The following is a 21512-nucleotide window of genomic DNA, read 5'->3' as shown; positions in this document are numbered from 1 at the left end:
GGTGATGGTATCCCTCTCTTGGGCTAGATAGTTCCAAAACATATTGGCTCAGGGCTCCATCTTGGGATTGGTATCATTATCATATCCTCTTGAGTCTTGCTATTAGCCTTCTCCACCTCATTCTTGGTTCTCCAATGGAGTTAACTCCTTCCTTCATCGGGTACCTTCTCAAACTTTACATTATCAGAGGTTTCTGAGGATGGGTACCTTTAATGAGTTCATGTGGGCTTTATGTTGCCTCTGGACTCTTCTAATCATGAAGGCTTCCATTTTCTTAACAGGTTTTTCATCCTTTCCGACCACATACGATTTTAGACCAAGTCGGGTAAGATTCTTCTTTGTAACGAGATTCATGGTTCCCCCCTTTACTCTAACATCTCCACCAGTATAGCTTGGTTGGGATGACTTCACATCCACCCATCTTGACACCTCGGCCTCTCTGTATTCTACCTCTTCAGAAGCTTCATAATTTCTAAACCCTTTAAACAAGCCCCTTGGTTGAGAATCTCCTCCTAACCTTTGAAAAACATTCTTAGAGGTCTCTTTTTCAGTTGGCCACTTAACATTTTTGCAGGCCTCATGCTTTTCTTTTTCTCTTCTTTTGATCAGTTCCTGATCAATAATGGCTCCTGACGCTGGGACTTCCAACTTACACTCACATTGGCATCTACTACACAATACTACTCCTTTGATTATGGTCGCCTTGGGTTTCTTGGGCAACTTGATGACTCCCTCAGTTGGCTTATCAATTTGCCTCCGTTATGCTTTCACCTCCTAGGTCACTTTTCCTTTCCCCTTTTCAGCCCACGTTAAGAGGTGGCCTCTAGAAAATGATCTGTATCAACCATCATATTAGCCTGCGGGTTTTCCAGCAATAGTTTTCCTTTGACAATGAGATCTTGTATCCAATCTCTAAACTGGACACAGTTGGTTATTGAGTGATTGAAAATGTAATGCAGCTTGCAATACTTTTTCCCTTTTAGTTCTTTAAGCTTGGGTAACTTTTTGGTGTTGTCGGGCATGATGACTCTTGGTTAGATCAAAAGAATAGCTTTGATACTTGGGGGTTTCATTGGTACGAATCCATCATCATTCAAGACCACTTTCAGGTCTTTAACTGGCTGGACCAATCCCTTTATTGTCAAAGGCTTGAAAAGAATGGTCATCTCTGCTGCACACATATCAATTCCATCTTTTCCACAACCATCATTTTCTTCTAGCTCCATCCCTTCGAACTCCATTTGATGAATGACAATCTTGTTTTTATAGAATGAAGGTACTTTGGAGGAATGCTTTGCTTGATATTCCTCAATCAACAATTTTTCATACTTGGTGGCAGCAATCACTAGTTCTTGCAACTCATTAAACTTCACATCATAAAACTTCTTCCTCAAGGGTAACCTCAAGGCATTCTGAGCAATAACTATAAGCTGGACATGGTTGGTAGGAAACTGGCATCTCATCCTTATCTTCTTAAACCTCATCATGAAGTCCTCGGTAGATTCATGCTCGTACTGCTTTACCTCAACCAGATCATTGATGGTCATTTTTGGCTCTATCCTATAAAACTGCTCGGGGAAAGCTGTCTCTATTTGCCCTCAGTTAGCAATAGAATTTGGAGGCAAAAGAGAATACCACTGAGATGTTAACCCCTTCAATGAATTCGTAAACTTATAGTTAGGATTATCTTCAAATGCCACACAATGGTAGGAGAATTTGAAGATATGGACCTTGTAGGACACATTTTTATTTTCCTCGCTGAATGTTCGGAATGCGGGCATCTTGAAGTTAGGAGGAAGGGATTCAGCTCATCAACAAACTCCGGGTAGGGCTTCTGATAGGTAATCCTAACCAGCGGGCGAGCTTGTGGTTGAACATTTCTCACCACCATCATTCTTAACTTGGCCAACTCATCTCTGAGTTGCTGATTGGTCGTATTATTAGGCTGGGTATGCAAAAGTCCCTACTTCGGGCTACGATCGTTACTCGAGTTAATCTCCTTTCTTGCTTCGGGCTATCTCCATCGGGCTTCTCCTTCTTTATTGGCCAAGGGTGATGGTTTATAAGGAGGAGGCTTGTCTGCCTTGGTAGGTTCCCGTTTCCTGTTGGATTTCCTGATCAACTGAGGTATCCCATACTTTGTCCTTTCTTGCCTGCTCTACCCCCTACTGTTTAGTAAAAATAGGGGGTTGAGCAACTCTTTTTCTAGAATTTCTTCCAATACTGGCTGACTAACTCCGAATCCTTCCTTGTTTTTTCCTTTATTCCCTTTTTCCTCCAGTAAAGGAAATAGAGGAATAACTAGCTTTATCACAGGATTGGCTTCTCTCATCGTCTCTCTAGTAAAATTATTTTCTGGGGAAGAGTACTCCGGATCTAGCCTTTTTTGCAGATTCCCTATTAGGGAACATAATCTACTTACTTCCTCTCGAGTTTCTAGAGAGATTTTCTCTATGCTTCTTAATATAGCGACCATGGTAGCCTGTAGGTCTTTATTTGTGACCTTTGCTCCTAATTCCTCAAAAGCAGTTGGGCTTTCCCTCAAGACAGGTCCTTGTAGATCTTCGGGGAGATTCGCCATGTTTGATCTTTGGGATATACTAGGGTGTTTTTGCTTTGTTCTCCACCTGAAGGTTTGCTATTTCCTTTGTCTTCTTGGCATACAAGACTTGTGGTCCCACTGAGCATGCCAAAACTATGTTCGGGCAGGAATTTCCCTGAAGAAAATCCCTAGCTCGAGCACAAAGCTCCCTGAGGAGTTGGCACTTTAGTTGGTTGTCAGACTTCTGCTTGTTGATAGGTTGCAAGAGGAGGACAGAGTTAGTTATGAAATGTGACTTTGTAAGGCCTTAGGTGTAGGCCTTGAGGCTCGCAATCAAAACTAACTAAGTGCTTAGGCATGCCATTGCCATCTTAGTATGGCATATGTAGAACAAGTGTGTTTAAGTCGATTACTTGCGCCCCAAGTTATTATGACTTCTTGTTATTAAATAATTGTCGTAGATGAGTTAAGTCTACATTAAGTTCTTTTCTGTGCCTTGAGATCAATGACTTTTATTATTATCTTGTATGCTTTAAAGGTTAGAAGTCCAGATCTGACTAAGCCCTCGGTCTAGTTCCCGGTCAATCTTTTATAGCATTAGAACTATTAAATGAACCATATCTGAGTGCCAATGGAACCTTTGACCATCAAATGACCGGAAAATGACTTGAATATATACTGGAGAGTACATCGTAATACCAGATCCACTAATTGAAAGATAAAACAAAGAGAGTCGGGCAAGATTTCACCTTGTCGGGCTAGGGTGAACATCTTGCAGTTTCTTCTCTTTGTGATTACAGAGGTTTGTGTGTTGAAAGGGATAAGTGGTAAACAAGTTTACATGAGGGAATCGATATTACAACATCTGGAAAAGGTAGGAGAGCTTTTACACCAAACAAAAGATGACTTTCTAAGGGAATTATTGCTAAAAAAGGTTTGGAAGGTACGAACTGGCTTGAGAGCAAAGATTGTATGCTTGTTTATTTGATTGGTTGAGTGTCCCTGTCTCTGGGCCCTGCCTTTCCTTTTATAGTCATTTCATCTTGGCTGTTGCAAGCTTTGCCCAAAAGCACTTAGTGAGTTATCATCTTTTTTACATGTTCTGCTATCCGGAAAGTGCTTTTGGGCTGAAAGTAGGTTGATTTCCATCGGTTGCCACTTCCATTGTAAGCACTTAGCTTTTGCATTAATGGGGAGCTGACATAATGACTTGAGATGGATGGATGGGCCTAGTATTGGACCTCGGGCAAGTTTCCTTCCTTTAGCTCTTCTAGGCTTTCTTTCTTTTAGGTCCAAAGTTTAAATATTAACCTAAACAGCAGGCCACATCTTTTCTGGCCTTATTTCCCTCCTCCGGTGAACGTTCAATCTAACCAAGTCTCCTCCATGATTGACGTCGACGCTATAAGCTGGAATATCAATTGGATTAACTCTTTTTTTGGGCCCGAGGATGTAGCCCTTATTCTCACAATTCCTTTGAGTTTTCACGTGCCTCCAGATCGCCTCATCTAGCACTTTGACTCTAAGGGTGCATTCTCAATAAAAGGTGTTAATAAAGTTGCCTGAGATCTTCATGCCTTTAGCTCATTTTCTCTTCCAAAGGATCTTTTCCCTCTTTGGAAAGTAATTTGGAAAGTTAAGAGTGCCGGGGCGTACTAAAATTTATGTACTGGAAGGTTTGCTCTAACATCATTCATACTCGTGTGAACTTAATGAAAAAAGGTTTGGTGCTGGACACTTCCATTTTTTGTGGTTCCTCTGCGCAGTCGTTGCCGCACATGCTAAAGAGTGCGCTTTTGCCAGAGATGTGTTGTTTTCTTCTGCTCTTAAAATCAGTATGTCTACTAGTTCTTCGATATGCTTGTGTGATTGGATGATTTGTATGGTTGCTAACTGGTACCAAGGGAAATTTGATTTCCTAATGATGCATCTTGGGGATATATGGCAAGCTCGTAATGCTTTACTTTGGGAAGGTAAGTCGTCAGACCCATTCCAAGTTGCTTAAACGACATCGTCTTACCTTCAGGAGTTCTAGCATGCTCAACCAAAGTCCATGCCTAAGCCTCTCTTTTCTCCCACAACTTGGTCTAAACCTCCTCTTGGATGGCTAAAACTTAATGCCGACGGTGCTTTCAATGCGGCAGGATGTGTGGGAGGTCTTGGCGGTGTGTTTCGTAATCATTTTGGCGAGTTTGTTGGTGTTTTTGTCTTTAGACTTTCCAATGTTCAAACGCCATTTGGCAGGGATCATGGCAGCTAGGGAAGTGGCTAGGTTAGCTCGTACAAAGCTTTTTCATATCATCATATTAGAGTGTGATTCTCTCCAAGTGACCCTATCAATTGGCAGCCTCCAGCTCGGTAATTCACCGTGCAGTCTAGTGATTGAAGATGTCAAAATTGTTCTGAAGTCTTTGCTCTGCTCTCGCATTATACATGTCCAACAAAGTGCTAATGTTGTGGCCGATAGACTAGCCTAGTCGGCTTTAGTTAATGAATCTAATTTTTCTTTGTTTAATCATCCTCCGGATATTATCCAAGACGCTCTCTTTGAATATTTTACTTCCTAGTTATCACTAAAACGACTATTTTCACTTAAAAAACAAGGTGGGCTGCTAGGAGTTCCAGACCCCAAGATTTTTATTTGGTAAATAATTTTTTTTACTATGATATCTAAAAAATTAAAATACACCTAGATTTCATTAACATTATGTTTGGATGAGAGAAATAAACTTAAAATTTTAACCAAAGTCAGAAATTATAAATTGATATGTACCAATTCCTTTGTTCGAACTCATAAACATGGAAATTTAGAATTTCAGTGTGGAAAGAAAACTTGGAATTTGAAACCTCCAATTCTCAAGTTTAAATTCGATGTAAATAGGTGTTACTTGCAAATTTATAAGAGTGAGAGTTTAAAAATAACAAATTCTGTATTCAAGTTTCATTGTTCTTTTAGGTTAACCAAACAAAAAAATTCATAAGCTCTAGAAAATAAATTTCATCATTTCAATTTCCGTTATATTAAAATTCACTAGTAATCTTAAATTTCATCACCAAAAAGAGTAAATGAAGTGGCATTCCACATCAATTTTCTTATAAGGTGGTTTGTAATTATGGCCTAAAAATAAGAATTTTTAGCATTTTCCTTCCGTGGCATCCGAGGCAAACTTACCACATCATATCCAATGTTTTGATTTCTTTCTATCCCTACCAAGGGAAATTTGAAGAAGAAAAAAAACAACCAAATTATAGACCCTATTGTTGTAAATTTTTCTAGTTTAAGTGTGATTGTGTAAATCCAAGATTAGATTTGATTTAGTTATCCTTTTCCCATTGCCACTTGTATTCCTTGGGGATGAAGGAATTTCTTCTCTCCTTTACTACTATAAATAAAGGCACTATGTAGGAGGGATAACACACACATATTCCCCTACAATTCTACAAACACATCTCTCTCATATCTCTCTTCTCCTTGCCGTCAGCCCCCTTCCCCTTATCAGATAAAATAGGTTACAACACGTTATTAGCACACTTATACCGCTGGGCATAGGAATTTGACAAGGACATTTTCTGCATCAAACCAGTTCATCCATATCATTACGCAATCATGTTTTTTCAAAATAATGGTTTTTATCTCGATATTTTTGCAGCCCTGATTGCATGAACATTCACCATAATGAATGACCCAACTTAACATTTTTCGAATTTTAGATTCTGCATAAATTGTGTATGCATTATATTCATAATTGTTGAATTATGTGAATTTGATATTTGCCGTGAAATATATGTACATGCATTAAAATCATTGAATTGCATATGCATCAAATTGAATTATATATGAATTAAATGGAAAAAAAGGGAAACAAAAGAAATCAGAAACCATGGTCTAGGTTCTTCGAACCCATGACCTCGAGCGCTCGCCCAAGCGTGCAGCTTGTGGCTTAGCTGTGCCGGAGCCGAGAGCTCCAGGTGGAAACCTAGAAAACCTGCCACCATCGACGGTGTCCTTGTCCATATCGACCACGGGCACCACCCTAAACGTTTCGTTCACGTCGCCGATGACCAAAAATCGTCCCACATCGAAATTGGACAGAGATTCATCAGAATTTTTCTAAAAACTCGATTTGAATTTCTAGGGTTTTGTTAGATTGATTGAATTTTTTCAATCTCTGTTCAACTTCGAGGTCTCCGTCGACAAAGTCAAGGCCCATCCAAGGGAGGAAACAAAGCCCAAAAGCACCCCAACCACGCTCCCAAGGCCACAAACTTCAAGAATAAGCGCAAAGCACCTGAAACCATGGATGTGGATATGCGTTATTGCTGTGGTTCAAAGGACCATTGGTCCCGTGTTTGCTAAGCTACCCAAAAAGTTGTAGCTGAATATCATTCTCATCGTAAGAAGTTTGAATGAAACTTCGTGCAAGTGGACGAACTAGAGACTACAAATATAGAGGTTTCTGACTTTCAAGGGGATACCACCCCTATGGAAGATTAGACTCTTAGACATAAACAATTTTAACTAGTTAAAATTGCACAATGGGGTTGAATTCCACGTAGGGGTTGAATTCCACGTAGTGGCTGATAGGTGCATTATTTATCACATTTTCAAGTTAATTATCCCAAAGTTTTGTTAAGGACGTTTTTGGTGATAATTCGACTTTCTAGAGGAGTTTTGATGCAACGCCAATTGGAAAAGGAAGCTAAGACGTGGAAGATCATTGTATCCAAATTTCATAATTTTTCATGGAGCCAAACATTTCAGTCTTCAAAGTTAATCCTGCAGAAGTAACTTTCCTGTTAAAATCACGCAGCTGTAGGATAATGACGATTTGAAGGCTTTTCCAATTTTTCCTAGTGGCGTGCGATATATGCTTGGAAAGATAAGAGGTAAAGCTATGTTTCTCATATTTTTACAGAATTTTCCAGAAAAGAAATCGACCTCAAATTTGGCATGCAATTCTAATGCCGCGTTTCCCAAGTCAAGAAGGATTCTTTCCTAGTTTCTCTCATAGATTATTTATGAATTTGTTCTCTTTTAGGAGAGCTTTTTTATCAGACTTTTTATGATTTTTTTAGAATAAATAGAGTACTCTAGGCTATCTTAAGAGGGGGAAAATGGAATACACACAAAATTCGTCCAAAGGGAAGGCAGATAGTTTAGCTTGCTCTTACCATTCTTTTTCGAGTTTTATCTTTTGCCATGACTTCTTTTGTGATTTTTATTATGACTATGTGTAACTAAACTACTTTTCTAAGGTTTAGTTCTTAATCCTTGTGCTTAATCTATTCTAGTTTCGAACGTTCTTGTGACTGGCCATCATTGTGAACTTGTTTCTAGATAATTAGATAAATCTAAGAGGATGGCCAATCAATTAGGTTTATTGTAACTAAGATTAAGAAGAGTAGACAAACTAGTGAGGATGACCAATATCAAACTAGTCCCACTTGGTTGACATAATTCTCCAGTGCTTAATGGGTTTTTATGTGTTTAACTTTATGCCTAACCAATAGGATATAGTTGTCACGTATAGACACACGAGTTGATGTCTGACCATGGATTAATTCATATTTTAGAAAGAACAACCTTAAATATTGGCATGGTAATTGGAGAGTAATCAACTTGAAGAAAAGGAAATAGGATTGTTATTGGTGGATTCATGACCTTAGGCTTTCATCACATTAATTTCTTTTAAACTTGCATTCATTGTGCGTTTTCGTTATTCGTATTTCTAGTTCAATTTTAAGTTCAAGTTTTAATTATTTTTCGTAATCAATTCACCAATCATTCGTTTCCTAGTTAAGTTTCACGTAATCAACTGGTTGAATTGGTATTAAACACAATCTATGTGGGTTCGACCTTGTATTTGCATTTATTTCTACAATTGATTTGTGCGCTTGCAAGTTTAATTTGGTTTAAATTAATCTATGTTTTGGGCTAGTTTAAATGTACATCAAGTTTTTGGTGCCATTGCCGAGGATTGCCCCTTAATCCCAACTCTACATGTTGATTACACTTTACTTAATTGATTTTTTTATCTTATCTTATTTTATTTTATTTTTACATGTGTTTCTGTTCTTTATCTTGTTTGTTTCCATATTATAACAATTATAATATATATATATATATATATATATATGTATATAAATTGTTGTTTGCATAAATCGTTGAATTGTCAATTAGACTTTTCCTTGTATGTCTATTAGTGTTTGGTGATTATATTCTAGTAGGATACCTTCTTTTGTCTTTTCATTCTCCTATACTACCTCGAATCTTCTAGTTTTCCAATTGGAGTTTTGTTTCCACCATTAACCAACATCAGTTTCTCACTAATTTGTCCGAGTCTTTTCATTCTCCTTTAGCTAGTTGGAGTCTTTTGTTTGTAGTGTAATCCGTGAGTAATTAGGAATTGGACTTCTCTGGTTTATGTTTCCTTTGTGTTCACTTAAATTAATCGTTGTTTGTATTAATCATCATCAGTTCTTCTGCAGCGCATTCGCAAGCATATTATTGAAATCATTCTTTGGTTCATTGTAGGTGAATGATCAATATTGGTTCCTCAAAAAGTCCACGTGTGGAATTGAACCAAAGATTGAACAAAATCTTAGGCAAATTCGCAAGGAACAAAGATAGAGAAGGCGAAGGAGAAGCACGAACAAGAAGAGATGGCTGCGAACGGCAATAACGATGGTGTTCCTCGAACCATTCAAGGTTTCTTTATGCTGCAATTTTCTTCTCAACAATCATGCATAGTTTATCCTGAACTTGATGCTACTTCTTCTTATGAGATCAAAGATTATGTTATTAACATGTTACCCAAGTTTTATGGTGATGAGAATTAAGATGCTAGTGAATATGTAGATAATTTTCTGGATATTTGTGGTACACAGAATATTAAAGGCGTCTCCGATGAGTTCATTCGCTTAAAGCTTTTCCCTTTTTCTCTCACAGGTGATGCTAGAACATGGTTCAAGACTCTGCCAGCAAGATCAATTACCTCTTGGACTCAACTTTCTAGTGAGTTCATTCAAAAGTTTTACACTTAATCTAGAACTCAAAGGTTGAGGGATCACATATTTCACTTCAGGCAGAACAAGGGAAAACCACTTTTTCAAGCATGGTAGAGATTTAAAGGTTTGATAATTAGTTGTCCACACCATCAGTTTTTACCATGACAACTAATTTTATACTTCTACCAACACTTGAATGATGAATGTCGACATAGATTGGATGTTGCAGCTAATAGTAATATATTGGGTAAAGAACCAAAGCAAGCTACTACTATCATTGAGAATGTTGTTGCAAATTCATCTCAATGGGATAGTAGAGAGTTAACTCGGAATTCTGCATATGAAGTAAGTTCATCTAATGAGATGGTTGCACTATCAAGGAAAAAAGATATTGTGGTGACTATGTTATCCAAGAATGCAGAACCGTGTGGGATTTGTGCTGCTTAGACCCATCCTACTCATCTTTGTCCTTAAAGTGGTACTTGTCCATAAGTTGAGGGGGCTAATCAAGTCAACGCATTTAACCATCAAAGAAATGACCATTTCTCAAATATACTTATAATCCAAGGTGGAGAGAGCATCTTAATTTAGCTAGGAAGAATAATTTTAACCAATGATGCAAGCCATGGCAACAAGGAGCAGCACCTATAGAAACCAAGAAACCTTCTTGGGAAGAAGCTTTTGTGAGCTATCCAACAAGGGCTGCAAGTAAACAGTCAAGCCATCGGCAAATTGGAAGCACAAGGCGGTCAAATCGTTGTTGCAATGAGTGAAAAAGAACCGGGGAATTTTCTAAGTCAACCCAAAGCTAATCCACGAGGCAAAGAGCAAGTTAATGCCATTAGAACATTAAGGAGTGGTAAACCTTATGATAGAACAGAAGAAATTGCTATAAATGACCAAGAAGAGAATGCCAACGAAGCAGTTCCATTACCTTCTTCACCACTCGCTGCTCCTACTCCTGCTTCAAAGTTGAAGAATTATGATCCTTCTATGCCTTTCCCGCAGAGATTTCACAGGCAAAGAAAGGACAAGCATATGTTAGATATATTGGAGCAATTTAAAAAGGTTCAAATCAACATTCCATTACTCAAAGCTATAGCTCAAATTCCATCGTAAGCGAAAGTTTTGAAGGGCCTCTGCATAAACAAGAGGAAACTTACAGACCATGAGAAGATTGAGTTTACAAATTGTTGCAGCGAGGTTTTGATAACAAAGATGCCTCCAAAATTACAAGATCTAGGGAGTTTCACTATCACATGTGTTATTGGTGATTTTAAATTTAATAAAGCTTTCTTAAACCTTGGTTCCAATGTTAATCTCATGCCATTTTCTATTTATGAACAACTAGGTATTGGAGAGCTACGAAGAACATCCGTATCTTTGCAATTGGCTGATCGATTGGTGACTTATCACAAGGGCCTTGTTGAGGACGTTTTGATCAAAGTAGATCAATTCATCTTGCCAGCAGATTTCCTTGTGCTTGACATAAAGGAAGACCAAAACATCCTATTTTACTCAGTCGTCATTTCCCTGCAACTGATGGAGCTTTAATTGATGTCAAAGCAGGAATACTCAAGCTGCGAGTTCAAGTAGAATCTATAGAATTATAGATGTTTGAAGCAATAAAGTTACTAGCCGACTTAGAAGAGTGCTGCCTCATCCAGCTTATTGCTCCCTTTGTCAATGCCAACTTCTTGGAGAATGTCTTTACAGATTTGTTGAAGACATGCATTCAGTATCCAAATTTAAATATGGAAGGAGAGGTAGCCATGGACATAATTGCAGCCCTAAACTCGTCCCTCATTCATGCACCAAAGTGGAAGCAAGCATGAGAGCCTCTAGGACTAACAGTGCCTCATTGTCTTGTGTCGACACTAAATTTCAAAGCTACAAAGTGGAAGAAAAGGAAAATGAAGAAGATGCATGGAATGGTTCCTCGTTTGAATGATCCGCCATCCTCGACTTAATTTCAGCAAAGTCTAGCTCATGACTATAAAGAAGTGCTTCTTGGGAGGTAACCTAAGCTTTCTATACTTTTCCTTTGTTTTTGTAGTTTTTCATTTTAGTTTATTTTTTGTTAGAGTCAGTTTTCATTCCTTTCATGCTTTCAGGAACAATGGTCTGCAACGATTCAAGTTTGGGCGAGTACATTACAAGGCATGTCGTCTAATGTTCAACATCGCTCACTCATACTCCTATGAAAAATTTGAGGAAGTTTTCCCACCTTCTCTTTAAGTGTGTTATTCATTCTGTTTTTTTATTTTTTATTATTCTACACATTGAAGACAATGTTTGATTCAAGTTTGGGGGAGGATCTCAATCTCTATTTCTGTGTTCTGTTTTTGTTTAGTGTTCATGCCGTCTATGTTTGCATAAAGCTATATTAACTGGGAAGGAATTTGAACATTTTGTCCTTGTTGTGTTCTTCAATTTTTTGTCGTCCTTCCAGCCATATAAAGACCTTGAAAATCGGATTTTTCTTTCAAAAGTTATGATCAAATCTTTGTCTAAAGGTTGAAACTACCTGTGATACTGTCATATTTGCAACTTGCTTATTGAAACCTCTGTGGGCATATGTTCTTTTCCTCTGTTTATTTGTTCTATGTTTTGTTCTTCTATTTAAGTCATAATGTTTTAAAAAATCCATATAAAAAAAAAAAAAGAAATGTCAAAAAAATTCAAAAAGATTTTCTTTTTCTTGAGTCATTTTCTTCTAGGTCACAAACTTATTTGAATTTGTTCTTTTTATGTGAAATTTCAATTGTTTTATATGGTTAATCAGATCCTTACATGGTCATTCTCAAGTTTATTTTATACAATAACCAATGTTAGTATGATTAACTTTTAACTTAGAGAATTATATGTGGATTTTATGTGAAAACTTATTGAACCTTTGTGAGATTTTAAGCCTCTTGCCTATTCTTTCTTGTGTGTTTCATGATTGCATTATCATTCTCTAGAACTTGCTTCAATATCTCTCGAGGTGAAATCCTAAGTCATGCAACATTAGAGAGATGATTAAGGCCAAGTTTGGATTGTTTGAGCCTTTCTAACCAACCTTTTATGTTATAGTATCCCTAGTTACCCTTTTGAAGCCAAACACTTAAGCCTTTTCTTTCATCACCCACATTCATCCCTACCCATTTAACCTATATTAGCCATCCCCTATAGCTTAAGGGATACCAAGGGGACGTCAATGAAGATAAAGGTTGGGTTCTACAACAAAGAAGTGGCGTGTACCAAGGTACCATGTGTAGTATTATCTTTATTTTGTGATTATATTCTCGAAGAAAAAAAATGAAAAAAAAAGGAAAAGAAAAAAAAAAAGATCAAAAGAAGTTAGGAAATAAAAGTTTGAAATTGTTCCATCCCTACATCGTGAATCCTGGACGCCAATAATAGAAGATCCAAGTTTCAAAGAGGACCGATTGAAAGTACATTATGAAGATACCTTGGTATTTCTTAAGCTCTAGTTTCTCTATATCCTTTCTTTGATAGCTCATACCCTAGCCCAATGTTATGACCTTTGTAAAGACCTTTGATTTTTGGTGTTGCATAAATTTACATTAGTGGAGAGACGATATGAAGAGCAAGCTTATGAGGTTTATATTGCAAATCATGATTTGAGTGAAACACTTTGCCCTTTAATGTGTGATTTATTTTTGAGTGATATTCATGGTGGAAGATTTGAAGTGGAAACTTTGGTTTGCATATACCTATCTGGGTTGAGTAAGTTGTATTGATATTGGTTATTTCACTCACTACACTTGAGAATGTGGTGTAAGGTTTGGTTAATTTGATTTTGAAAAATGTTTAATTCTCTTAAGTTTGGTGACCATCTCTAGATTGCTTTGAGGCTAATTTATGGAAGGTCTATTGTTTTCCTTGTCTTTTATTTTTATTTTGCTCGAGGACTAGCAAAAGTTTCACTACAAGAAAACATGGATTAAGTGACCGAATTTTTTATGGCGCGTGAAAATTCATCACAAATAGGAAAACAAGTGACGCTTTTTTTAAAATCGTCATTTTAAGATTTTTGCAGGACACCAAAATATGTTGTGTCACTTATACTTTTGGATTTGCCACAAAAAAGTGGGCGGGAAAGTTTACCGCCAAACGAAACTTTAATAAGTGACGCAATGTTAAATTCATCACATAAGAAGAGGGAAGGCCACCTGGACATTCCTCACATATAATATTGAATTAAAAATAAAAAAATATAGATGCAATTATCAAAACCCCCAAATAACAAAACCTATCCATTTATTCTCATTTCTTCCCAATCTTTAGCACCATTTCATCTACTCCTTCACCCTAACTTCGACGACCGGCTACTTGGTGGTTGCTAGCAATGGTGACTACCACCTCTCCTTCGTCTCCCTCCCTCAGCCATTCCCCACCCTTTGATTCTCATTCACTAACTCTTTTATCTCTTTGACATAACAAGATCAAATTGGGGAAAGAGAAGTTGTATTTTTTCTCAAGTTCTTTTAGTTGACAACAAGGTACTTTGTTTCTCTATATTTCTTTAATTGTTTTCGGATTTTTTTCTTTAATTGTTCCCCAAATTCTGGTTTTCTTTCGCTCAAATTAAGGGATTAGACTTAATAGAGAATCTCATGGAAAGAGAAAACATAAAATCTTGCAACATCAGTCACCCCATATCGTCTAATATCCATATGCAACATCAGTCACCCCATATGTATGCAACATCAGTCATATGCAGGATCAGTTATGTATCATCAGTCATATGCAGCATCAGTCACCCTATATGTACACAACATCAGTTATGCAACATCAGTCATATGCAGCATCAGTCACCCTATATGTATGCAACATCAGTTTTTCATTGTGATTCAGGGAAAAAAAGTGTTTATATGACATGAAGATGAAAGGTGGGGAAAGGTGAATATGATAGTTTGAGATAATGGATTAAGAGCCGCAGAGTGGACTCCATCTAGCACCTTACGATTGCGCTCTCATTTAACTATACTCTAATGCACATTTATCTTTGTACATATATGAAATTTTTATACTTTCATGATTTTCAGGATTGAAGGTGCTCAAGGTCAAGATTACTTAAGTACAAAACCAAAGCTCTAAGTTGGTATGTTGTCTTTAATGCTTGCAATTTACAATGACATATTATTAATGCTACCACTAGCCAAATAATCATTGCATTTGAATAGTAATGATGAATACGAAGTATTGTGCATGTATATGCTGAAAGCATGGTGGTTTTTTTGTTAGATTATTGCAAACTTAGTATCTAGCATGGTGATTTTTGTATGATTTCTCTACTTTCTAGTATGTTTGTTTTAGCATCTAATTGTTGTTGAGTTGGGATATGTGAATTTTTCAATTGAGCTTCTTGACGTTTTTGGTTGTTATATTATACGGCTATCTTAACAATTTTACATATATATTCATATATATATATATTCTACTATGGCAAGCTATTGAAATATGTCAAAGTATGCAGCTCAATACTAGGATTGAAGTGATCTGACTTCATGGATCGACAATGGATTCGTAGTTGGGATCGCCTTAGTTCCGAATATAGAAAAGGAATCAAGTCATTTATTGACATTGCTTGTCACCATGTGAACAAGAATAATCAAATACCATGTCATTTTCGAGTTTGCCATAGCACATTTTTTCACTTAGTTGAAGATGTTCATCTCCATTTGTTGAATTCCGGTATGGATATGAATTATGATAGATGGATATATCATGGGGAGCATATCCAACAAGTGCAAGGAGATTCTTCGGTATCTACGAACAATGAGCCAACCAGTAACTCTAATGTCAACATGTTTAATATGATTGAGGATGTCTTTGAAGGAATAGATGATGAAGATGATGATGAAGATACAATGGGGAACCAAGATACCATGTGGGGTGGTGATATGACCAATGCATGGATAGATGTTGATACTTATGAGATGTTGCTTGGTGAAGCTCAAAAGGAACTATACCTTGGATGTAAGCAATATACAATTTTGACATACATCGTGGAGTTGATTTACACCAAAGTTGACAACCACATGACAAACAAGGCAATTGATAAGATGTTAGCAATGATGAAGAAGATGTGTCCTCAGCCTAGCAATGTTCCTAACTCATTTCGTGAGTGCAAGAAGATATTGAAAAGTTTTGGATTGGGGTGTGAAAATATACATGCTTGCTACTATGATTGTGAACTATTTTATAAAGAACAGGAAAAGAAAGATAGATGTCCAATCTGTAATGAGCCAAGGTATAAGGATAGTCATTATGGGCAGAGGAAGAAAGTTCCAAGAAAAGTGTTGCGATACTTTCCACTTAAGCCAAGGCTATAGAGGTTGTTCATATCAAGGCATACGAGTGAAGATATGAGGTGGCACAAGGAGAAAAGAATCAATGATGGGAACACAATGAGGCATCCAGCAAACTCGAGTGCTTGGAAAGAATTCGGCATAATCTTGATGTTATGCATATTGAGAAGAATATATTCGACTGTTTGATTAGGACATTGCTGAATATGGGGAAGTCGAGGATTCCCTTAAGGTACGAATGGATTTACAAGACATGAATATTAAAGAGAGTTTGCATTTGAAACTAAATGCACGTAACACATTGGATAAGCCTTTGGCTCAGTATGTATTTAAGCCATATGAGCGTAAAGATTTCTTGCATTGGTTGAAATCAATTAAATTTCCAGATGGTTATGCAGCAAATATATCACATAAAGTGAATGTGGATGAAGGAAGTATATTTGGTTTGAAGAGACAATGTGCTTCCTGTGGGAATTTGAAAATATTTGAAAAAACATATCTATGGTCCAATAGTTGAGTTTTCTAGTTTTTTTTTTTTTCAACAAATATGTGCAAAGACCTTGACTGTTACTAATCTTGACAAGTTGGAAGAAGACATTGTCCTCATATTGTGCAAACTAGAAAAAATTTTCTCGCCTGCATTCTTCGTTCCCATGGTTCACTTAATAGTGCACTTACCACGCGAAGCAAAATTGGCAGGACCAGTCGGATATCGATGGATGTATCCTGTAGAAAGGTAAATGGCCATGATGTTTCTATTAGTTGCATAATTTTTTTATTTCTACGTACCAACAATTGTTCATTTATCTAGATTGTTAGGTTCGTACAAGAAATTTGTTCATAACAAAGCTCGTCCTGAAGGCTCTATTATGGAAGCACACTTGGCATACGAGTCTTCAACTTTTTGCTCAATGTATTTATGTGAAGTTGAACTGAATTCTCCCAACCAGAAAGAAACGACGATGGTAGTAATCCCAATGTGGTCATTTCAGTGATTGCTCAAAAAGCACGTCCATTTGGTGCTCATGTAATGGTTCAACTTTCAAGGGAAGATATAAAAGTGGCTTATTGGTATATCTTAGATAATTGCGCCGAAATAGAAGACTTCAGAAAGTATGTGATAGTAATAGTTGAACATTTATTTAAATAATTATAATTCCACAACTTTCACTTACATTTTATTTATTTATGGAGTAAGCATATCGAGATTTTGGAAAGAGATAGTCATGCTAATGTACAACAAAGGCATAGACAGTTGTTTCCAGAATGGTTTAGGCAGTGGGTCACGTCATTATATTATCAAGAACCTAGATTGGTTAGTGAAGATATTTTTTTATTAGCCCAAGGTCTAGACCAACGTATTTTCCAATACACAGGTTGTATTGTGAACGGCATTCGATATTTGGTCAGACATGTTGATCAAAATCGTACAACACAGAACAGTGGGGTTATGACGCCGGGATCGCATAATGGTGAAACATGTAACTTTTATGGCTTCTTAGTTTATGTCATTAAAGTACAATTTACTAGAGGTTTTAAGGTGATTCTTTTCAAATGTCATTGATACAATACAGATACAAGAGGTAAAAAAGTTATACAAGATTATCATCTTACATCATTGAATGTAAATAATCGTTGGTACGATGGTGATCCGTATGTGTTAGCTAAACAAGCACATCAAGTATTTTATATTGATGACTTAAAATTGGGTCATCCATGGAAAGTTGTGCAAAAGATACAACATAGACACATTTAGGATGTTCCTAAGAAAGATGATGATGAGGAGGAGGAAGACAATGCCATTGACGAAGACGATGATAAGTATGTAGATGAAACTGAAAATTCTACAAGGTGGGTCCATAATGATGGTGAAGTTGATATATCATTATGTAGAGATGATGTTGATCCTGAATCGTTTGATATTAACAACGAGGAGGTTTGAAGAATGCTAGGGCTACAGAGGGATGAGGAGGAGGAGGAAGAAAATGATGACGAAGAGGAGGAGGAAGAGGATGATGAGGAGGAGAATGTTGGAACCAATGATACTAATGATGATTACAATTGATGACTATGGTGAGATCTATGCATTATAAATTAATGTTTATTATCCTACAATAGTAAATATATTTGCCTATCATTTTACAAATAGTCACTATGCTTATAATGGTTTGTGTTTGTATATATTAATATTTTGGTTATGTTATTTACTTTTATGTTTCATATTTAGATGACAACTTCTACACAACGAGGAAATAGGGTGAAGCAGGTGAGCGATCCCTTACCTCCTCCTCCAAATGATGCACTTGCACCTCATCCACCACCTCTTCCACCAACACCTCTTCCATCACCACCTGCACCTTCGCCAACAAACACTAACCCAGGTTATTTACTTTTTCCTTATTAACGTAGTTTTAAACAACACATTACATTGATTAGAGATACGTATATTTTTCTAGAGATAGATTTTGATTTTTTTGCAAAAAAAATGACTCATGGAAAGTCATGTGGGAAAGGCGTCCATGATATTTCGGAGGCCAATAACGGGCTGAAGATGTCAATCATCTTTGATTTTAAACATCAAGTTCCAAGTGATCCAGTTGTGTTAGGTTTTTTCACGTCCGAGATAGGGAATATTGTTCAAACTTATTCACCGGTTTGCTATGAGAGATAGTTTAAGGTCCCAGCTTCAGAAAAGAAGACACTGCAAGAGAAATTGCTTGTGAGTTTTCAATTTATTCATTGTAATTTCAAGCACTCACTTGCATATATTTATGTTTAATAATAGGTATTATTTGTTGTGGACTTATCCCATCCAAAGATTATTGAATATGTTGACAAGAAGATCGCAAAGTTGTACTCTCAGTTTAGGCACCGGTTGCATCTACACTACTTGTCATGTGGAACACCTGCGAGAGGACGAGCTAAGCTTCCAAATGTAAGATATGGAATGGAAGACCAAAGAGTCATTGGGATTGGTTATGTGATAATGTTTACAATACTACACTCCTTTTGGTATGTATTCTATACAATCTTTTCTAGTATAAATCCAAGTTAGAAATCAATTCTTTCAACATGAAGACTTCTTGTCATGTTCTACAAATTCAATTTTTATAGTCAGAACCTCTAACCTTTTATGCTTCATTTTCATTTTGGTTGTCATCTACTTAATTTTCCAATGTGAAATTGTGACTTGTCATGTTCTTCAAACATAGTGTTTCTAGTTATAAGTCTTGCATTCTAGCTCTTACCTTATATGCTTCTTCATTTTCATTTTAGTTGTAGGCTGGTTAATCCTTACAAAGTGAAATACATAGACATTTTCCGTGTTCGTTCTTTAAATTCAGTATTTATGGCTAAAATTTCTGCATCTTGGTTTTGTTACTTTTTGTTTCGTATTTTCCCTTTATTTATTGAGATTTTCCCTATCTTGTAGTTGGTGGCTTTATTCATCTGATTTGTTCCTATGGAACTCATCTGCTTAGTGTCATTTTGCAGGCCACCGATTAGTGTTTCAACTGTTTGTTTTAAATGAATTTTGTTTCTTTGAGTGTGATTAAGATCTCATGTTGTTTGTCTATAACATTTATATTTTGTTAGGATATGATTTATGTATCTTAGCTTACTTGGCTATACAGCCACACACTTTTTTACTTGTAATTTTCAAATCTACTTAAACACCTATTTAATTAGGTTAGAATTAAGAATATGGCAAAGGTAATATAACCTTTGTTTCTGTGGCAATTTTAAGTTTGTTTGAATGTATTTTTCATAGATTGATTGAATGTACAAGGGGGGATATACAATGAGGTAGAAGGTTACAAGCAACCCTACCTTGGCAAATCCTACCAACTCGATGATAGGGATTTTACTACTCATGTGAATGGGATAAAAACTACTATAATACTTGCAAGAATCACAAGGTTGTTGTAGTATAAACGGATCTCGCAAGGTCGTTCTCCACAGGGATTATTAAATAATTCGAAACAAACCAAATTCCAATTAATTATTGTAAAGTAGAAATTATGATGATTGATTTTACAGGCTACTTAAATTAAAAAACGAATTTAATTAAAACAAATAAGACAATCTGCAATATTAAAATTGGGGGAAAAAGAAAACAGTTTTGGAAGAATCAAATTAAGAAAACACTAGGGTTCCACCATCACCTAGCAATCCTATGAACTTTTACCAATTACTTATGATCTACACATGTCACTTTGAAGGTTAGATTTTCCTAATTCATATTCTACTTGGAACCTCCAACATCGAACGTATATCTAACATGCAACTCGTCCGGACGTTCGGATCAAATCTAAACATGAAAGACTCATTATGCTTTATGAAAATCTTTTGAAAAACCATGCAATCCTTAAGACGTGGTGTTCATCCTAAGTGAAATTACAATTATTAATCACAAGAAGCCAGCGTCAATTTCATGGAACCTTCCGACCAAAACTTGCATCAAATTACTTTTCTAAAGGTCCTAATGGTGATCAGGCATTAAGACAATTAGATAGTTTTTATCCCGGTGATTAATAATTCAAAGTATCCATGCAATCAATCACAAGCAATTAAATAAAAATCACATATTCATGCTAAGGCTCAAGGCTTCACCCTAGCAAAAGGAATTAGTTACGCATATTCATAATTGAAATCATAGAAAATATTATTAAGAAAATGATTGAAAACACCTTCAAGTAGAAAATCTCCAAAACCCTAGCAATTCTCTTTGTCTCCAAAATTTCGTAAAATAAAGACTAGTGAAAAAATGTAGATGGCCAAGCAATATATCTGCTAAGCCCCCCACACAAACCCTAAATACAGGTCCTTTATTCCCCCTAGGAAACTAAAATTAATAATCAATAAAATAGGAAACATAACCTTAAATTAAATGGTAAAATTCGCCTAAAATCTGAATAGCCACGTTTTGGACCCATAAGCTGCTTCAAAAGTGGCCCAATATCGCTAGATTTAATGTTTGGAATATTTTGAACACTTCTCCAGAAGGCCACGAACCCATCCGATGTCATCTTGGGCTCCAAAAACGCAATTTAAGCCCAAAAAAGCAATTTAAGCCCAAAAACGTCATTCTCCAGCACCTACGCATCGCTCCTTTATTTTATCGTCAGTAGATGATCTGTTCATAAACTCGACACTTGGTAAACCATCCAATGCATCAACACGCATGCATTCTTGCTTGTCACCTGAATGTATGCTTGCTTCAAACAACTTGAAAACAACAGTTTGATCTTCAACCCGGAATGCTAATGTTGCAGCTTCAACGTCAATAAGAGTCCGGGCTGTTGCCAGAAATGGGCGGCCCAAAATGATGGGTGTTGTCAAATCTTCATCCATGTCCAACACCATAAAATCAGCTGGTAAATATAAATTGTCAACCTTCACAATAACATCTTTAATGACTCCTCTAGGGTAGGTAGTTGAACGGTCAGCCAATTGAATAATACTGAAGGTTGTCTTCAGCTCTCCTTCACCTAAACGTTTAAAAACAGAATAAGGCATTAAGTTTACACTTGCACCTAAATCAATTAAAAAACTACTAAAATCACAATTTCCAATGGTGCAAGAGATAGTAAAACTCCCTGGATCTTTTTTCTTTGGAGGTAATTTATGCAATAGGACCG

The 21512-nt window shown here is 36.5% G+C and overlaps 1 pseudogene; it reads right to left on the bottom strand.

Moving 5' to 3' along the window:
- Positions 1-9598: 9598 nt before the first annotated feature.
- On the bottom strand, positions 9599-9705 carry LOC126606087 (small nucleolar RNA R71; annotated as a pseudogene).
- Between the last annotated feature and the right edge of the window lie 11807 nt (positions 9706-21512).

This window comes from Malus sylvestris, chromosome 15 (assembly GCF_916048215.2).
Source record: "Malus sylvestris chromosome 15, drMalSylv7.2, whole genome shotgun sequence".
In the NCBI taxonomy this organism is placed as follows: domain Eukaryota; kingdom Viridiplantae; phylum Streptophyta; class Magnoliopsida; order Rosales; family Rosaceae; genus Malus; species Malus sylvestris.
Note: the sequence above shows the minus strand (reverse complement) of the source record. Positions and strands in the feature narration are given on the sequence as shown.